Raw genomic sequence first — 6,784 nt, forward strand, 5'->3', positions numbered from 1 at the left:
TCCTTGTAAATACTTCTGTTAAAAGAGTCGGCACCTGTTTTGCTGATGGGACTAGAGGTCTGGAAGAAAACAGAAAGTGGAGATACAATCTTTCTTCTTCCAAATTCCTCTTCTGCTTCTTTTGGCTCCTTAGCCAAATTTCAGCTAGCTCTAGCTGTGACATTTTAAGGAGAATGTTGGTCATAGTTATGCTTTACAAATTCTGGGTAGAAAAAAGACCGGCGCAGCAGAAGTTACTCTAAAGGAATTGAGATGATTCAAGGACATCTGCTATAGACCAACTAGACAGGCACTTCACCATCATTTTCCAGGTACTTAAGTATTCTTTTTCTGATTTAACTATTAGTCACCCTACACATGCTTTAGCTCATTTGAACCTCCTGAGCATAAGCAGAGGCCACCTACATCTTGTATACTGCTGGTGGTGACTGCCACCAGCCGCCGGCTGGCAGTCACTCTGTGGCACACAGTCTCTGGTAGCAGCTCAAGGCATATGGAAACCAGCCCACGAGGAGCAGCCTTCGGTAAGAGCGAGCTGTGCCGTGGCTCGGCTGATGGCAAACACAGAGCTGTACACCCCCAGTGTTTGCTGCTTGGCATTATGTGGGTGCTGCTGGCTTCACAGGGGAAATATTTATCAGTAGAGACAAGACTTGCAAATAAGTTTTTTTTCCCCTCATCCCTTCTCGCAGCCTACAATGAGTGGGGAAAGCATTCAAGTAGATACGTGCCAGCTCGGTACGCGTGGATGTGTGTGCGAGTCTGTGCCTGCCAGCTCACTACGCTGTTATGGTGCTGAGAAGATATTTCTGACCATTGTTGTCCCTTCCAAGTTTAAAACGTATCTGTTCTAAATCCTGGCATTTGTCAGTCTAGTTCCATGGTATTTAAATAATGAGTGTGTACTATTCAAAGCACAGAAGCACATGTGCATTTAAATACCTGATATATTGTCTGCTGTTTAATAGGATTCTTAATGATAGCTGAGTGGTACACTCAGTGTACCACTGCCTCACAGCCCAAACCCAGAAAAACACTCTCAGGAATGCACAGAGCAGAGCTTGCCTCTTCTTTAACCTGTTCGTGTTGATATGGTTGTATAGGGGGTGTCCCCAGTGCAAATCCGTCCTGCTGTGTGCAAGCTCAGCCCAGCACCATTTGGTTATGATCAATATAGAAATTGAGAAGTGCGGAGGAGAAAACCAGTCACAACATATCAATATCCAAGCCTGCTTTTCCCCTGGGAAAGATGCCAATAGACCTCTTTAAATGGTCAGCTTGGCATGTGAGATGCATTGGCCCTCTTAGATACTTTCAGACATTTTTCGATACGAGGAGATGTAAGCATCATTTGACAATTAATAACTGCATTCCAAATTTAAGTTTTAAGAATTCATACTTTTTCCTCTGTAAACAAACAAGACCTCAAACCCATTTGACATGTGTCCATACCTTGCTGCCTTGTACATGACCTTCCCAGGGTTTTCATGTCTAGACTTAACCCTGGGGCACAGAGCTGCCTTGAGCAATGGTTTAGTGTAGTCAGGAAAGCAGCTGCAATGGAAACAGCAATCATTCCTTAACATTCATGTGGTAAATAGGGATGTTATTTTTAAGGAAAAAAAAGTCTCTAGCATTCAGCCAGTTGTAAGCACTGACATCAAGTAGCTTGTTCCTCAGGGGCATTAGCTTTCGGCTATGACTAAACCCTTGGATTGTGTTCATTATTATTAACCATCTCACCAATTATGAGGTGCCCACTCCATGCTGGAAAATTTTATGGACTGAGAATGATCAGGACCTCAGTATATATGAGCTGGGTGACAACTGACTCAGAGTGAAATTCACTGCAAAGGTCTGTATTTGGCAGTGTTGGGTAAGTAACATCTAAGCCCACTTGTAGTTTGTTTTGCAAAGGTATGGTTGACTCCTGAATCCAGTCGAGTTTAATCTGTGGCAAAAGGTCTGGGTTTAGGTCAGCTCACTGCTCACGAGCAGTTACTTTTTCTGAGAGTCTTCCTGTCCACATCTGCCAGGCATGGACAGGAGACAACAGTACAGCAGTGCATGTCAAGCTTGAACAAGGTGGCTTTAATGGCCTTGAAAGGTGCCAAGGTCCAATGCTGCCCATGAGGGACCTTATTTCCACAACCCCCTGAAGAGTGAAACAGCAAAAGGCTTTACCCTGATCAAGTCAGGACGTCATGCCCCAGAGTCAGAAAAGACTGGAGCACGTTTGATTGTCAGTACCCCTAAATCAAGGATTTTTTTTTTTCCTGCTAAATGAAGGGGCACCATCTTCAGAGCAGCCCCCAGCACACCTGTGGCCCATGTTAATCTGCACCCTCCCAGATCACCCTGGGCTAGGTCAGGAGTCAGGATCAGTTGGCCTGATAACCAAGGAATGAGCTTGTTTAACTTATTAAAGTGGACAAAGCCTTTCTGAAGCCTAAACCCAAGGTGGCTGGTTTTCCTGAAGGACTGAGCTTCCCATGCTCCCAAGACCACGTAGTCCTGTTGATAATTTGTTTTTCTGGATGATACAGAAATAAAAACCTCTCTGGACTGATCAAAAGTTTTGGGAGACAAAATGAAATGATGGCTTTATTTTATTTTTTTGCACCTGCTTTTGAACACAGTGAGTATATCACTACTATTTGGACTACTCACTTTTTTTCCCCCTTTACTTTTACTATGTATGGTGTATTGTGGTTTTAGGGACCATGCAGATGAGCTGCAGACCGCAAAGTATTTCGTTCCTATGCATATAGCAATTCTTTAAATTTAAACCAAGATTTTAGAGCCTTTGTGCTGTGCCCACCTTTCCAGTATGACACTTAAAGACACCTTATAAAGAAAAGGAGCTTCTGGAGGAAGCAGCAGGGCCTGTTTTGGGAGCCATGGTCCCAGAGGCTCATGCTATGCACAGGATGATGGGGAAAGTCCTGAACTGTGAAGGTCTTCCAGGATGTCTGCAGTTCTGCATAGGCAGGTTGAGAAGATCTTGCATCATCCAAGGTTTTATCTTGGAAGAGCAATGGGAAAGGAAGAAAGCTCTCACTTGAGTTTTTCATCTGCCTCCTCCTGCATGCCATAGCTTGTGACACAACACAACATGCTGTCATGCAGTCTCACTGCACACAGTCCTGCCAGCTGGAGATGTCCTCCAGCACAGCCACGGCCCTCATGCCCCAGCAGCTGCTGCTGGGTCAGCTGTGAAGATGCTCTGAACTTCCTCCCCAACAAGTTTTGTGGCTTGGGACTCTGTGCTTGGGGAGCTGATTGTCCCAGCATCAGACAGATGGTCAAGTTTTTGTTATTAACTTGATGCCACTTCAATTTCCTGTTCCTTGATAATTAAGTTAAAATAATGGGTCATTTTCTGTTTCCAAAATAATTATAACTGCCCTCACTAGCTTTGGCTTGTCTGGATTTAATTATTATTTACACTGATACAAATAGCAGCAGAATCGGCCTACTGCTTTACATTTATGTATATATATATATATATGCGCTGAGGAAAGTTATGTACTTCTGAATTGAAGTAACATTTTAATTTACATTTTATTAATAACTGGATTTAAAATAGAGTCATATATTGAATTGTGCTGGTAACACAACTGAAGTCCATATTTGGTAGTATTAGTTATAATATCGCAATTTGATTTATGTAAGAAAAATAAGCAAATGTTTATGTAAAAGTATGCTTTTTTTTTTTTCTTTGAGTTGATGTATGAATGAATGTAACTGACATTCATAAGCTCACAGCAGCAAATACCTCCCCATACCTTGCAAATGACTGGTAAAAGGGAAGCAATCACTGACTGTTTAAGGGAAGGGAGGTTAAGGTAAATATCTCTCCTATATTTGGTAAAAAATTTTGTATGGTCTTACTTTAAATAAGTTCATCTGCCTCACTACTTTCCACATTGGCTGTCATAACAATAGTAAAAAAACAGAGATCAGATATTATTACCTGGCCATCAGAAGAACAAGATGAGTTTTGGCGGTGTACCAATGAATATTTTGAAATCTGGTTATATTTCTCTGCTGGTGTTCCTCTGAGCTGGATAATGGTCTGCTGGCATTGTGGTGTTCGTGTCCTGGGTTCAGAGATACACAAAATATGAATTCTGAACTCTTAGGCTATAGAAGATTCAGTGTTAAGCTGAGCTGTAGTCATGTAACAAGAAAGCCTGAAAATATACACCTTCTGTCTTGAACTTTCCAATCCTTGGAGCAGAGAACTTTATCTTTTGCATTATTAAAAGCAAATTATTATTTGCCACGATAAAGTGACTGTGTGGCATGATCAAACGGAGGAAGGTGAAGGCACGCTGCATAGAGACACATTGAATATGTGGGACAGAGTGCTTCCTGTGGGCAGAGCCACTAGAACCAGGCAGAAGGACCAAAATCCCTAAACAGCAGTCAGTCCTTGGATTCCACCTGGACAGTGTTTCTGCCTAGGAAAGGAGGAGATGCCTAGCAAAACCAGTCCTGAAGTTTGCATTTCTGCTGGAGATGAATGGAGTGCTCATGCTAGCCCCAGACCCCCACTAAGTTCATATGGACCTTTAGGTAGGGAGTGAGGTCTTAGACTGTAAACTCTCCAGGATAGGTACTATAATTTAATCACCATCTGCACTTAACCAGTAGCACACAACAGATGTGGACATTTAACAATAAAACTAAAAACACTTTATTTAGAAATGTATTATATTGGTAAGTCTAGCCTGCCCCCAGATACCCAGCCCTCTGGGTGAGTGTGCTGCAGAAGGCATTTCATAGCACAAAGGATGCCTGTGTTGTGCCTTCTCTTTGCTGTCCTCACTTACAGCCTATACGATGCGATGCTGGACCGAGAGAGAGAGAGATCAGTAAATGTTTTCAAACCTAAATAGCTACAAAAAGACAAGCAAAAGAGAACAGGAGTCTGGAATAACCCTACATCACATTTTCAATTTTTCAAATTCACTTGTAACTTCACACCAGTTAATGGTTCCCAGCTCGCGGCTCTTGCTGTTCTGTTCCCAAGTCTCGCTCTTTGTGATTATGGGAATGTGCAAGGTGGCAGAATGTCCACGCGATGGCAGTTCAGTCCCCAGCAGAAAGGTGACAGACAGTGAAGTTCAGCGTCCCCAAGTCTGCAATCCTTTCTTCTTGGTGCAGTGGGTGGCTCCCTGGTGGGTAACATAACAGTGCAGTCCCTTGGTATCATGTCCTTCACTCAAGGGTAAAGAAACACATTAGAATAAAAAGGAAAAAAAAAAAAAGTTATTAAAGCTTGTTAGAATACAAACAAAAGGTTTTATTGAAGCTTATCTTTAAAGCCTGAAATATAAGGTAATTTTTGAAATCTACCCAGGCTGAATACTTAGGGAAGGGTAGTTTATCAGCTGATAATTACATTTGCATGAGAAGATTACTTTTGAGAGCTTGCCTGTTCTAGACAGGGATCAGAACTATATTACATGGCCTTTCTATCCCATCAAAATGTGTAAAATGCCAATATCACCTCCCTGTGAGCTGCTCACAAACACGGTACAACCAGGAATTTTCCACAGGAATTATTCTGAGAGTGATTTCAAGTGAAATAACACCTTGCATACAGTTCCAATCTATTCTAGAAATATACTGAAAAAAAAAAATGATGAAACACAGAAAATCAATGTTTCATCAGAAGGTTCATTGAGTGGCTTTAAAGATGGTTTCATTAGCTAGCTTTAGTTTTTAAGAACTTTCTCTGGGTGGTGCTATTCTTGTGACTAGCTGTATCTTTTCTAGTGATGGGTATTTGTATCATGAGATCGTGCTATATATTACCTGACCAAATGGGAAGGAATGTTAGCTTTTTTTCTGAAAACAAGAGGTTATAAAACCCTAGCCTTAACAGGTAAAAAAAAAAAAAAAAAAACAAACCAAAAAACAACAAAACCAAAACCTAGTTTCAATTAAGATAAACAGAAATAGTCGTTATATTGTAGGTCTCTGAGAATGTAACAACGTAATTTCCAGATTAAAAAAAAATCTGTGCAAAAGCATGTGTACCCAAAACAGAAGGGAAAATCATTCCAGGGTTATTGCAATTATTTCAAACCAAAGAAGGAACTACCTGTTCAAGAAAAATCAATGTTAAGATTAAATGTAACAGCAACCCAAAGAATATTTGAAAATATAGAACCAGCTTTTGCTCCATTCTATACTGACAAAAAGTTTCTAACATTTTGTACCATTTGACTGTTACCACCAGTCACTGTTTCTCTGAGGCTGTAATGTGGCATTGCTACCATACTCTTCTTCTATGCCATGAGAAGCCAAAAAAGTGATGCAGGCCACCAAGCATGCCCAACAGAGCAGCCCTACCCACCCTCAGGCTGGAAGTCCACGGATGAAGTGATTAGGTGTATTTGTCCTCATGGGGCACATCTGGTGTTCTTCCTCAACTCTGCTGAGCATGCTGGCCACCCAAAAGAAAAAAAAAAAAAAAAAAAAAAAGGGTCCTAACAGGCTTTCACAGTTTGATGACAAGTCTCTGGTCCTTCTGGCTCCCTGAGGACTCACGGGGCTGACGACACACAACTCCTGCCCTGTCCAGGCCAAAAACCCAAACGTGTTCAGGCTTTGGCCTTGCCTGCTGGGAGAGCTGCTGGTTCCTGGGGACTTCAAAATAAAATCCCTGTCATCCTCCAAGGTCTGCAACACCAAATCTTTCTTTAGCCTAGCTTACACTATAAAGCCAGTGCAACCGCTTTCATCTGCCTGGTTTTTGACCATTTTGTGA

This window comes from Athene noctua, chromosome 6 (genome assembly GCF_965140245.1).
Source record: "Athene noctua chromosome 6, bAthNoc1.hap1.1, whole genome shotgun sequence".
Classification (NCBI taxonomy): Eukaryota; Metazoa; Chordata; class Aves; order Strigiformes; family Strigidae; genus Athene; species Athene noctua.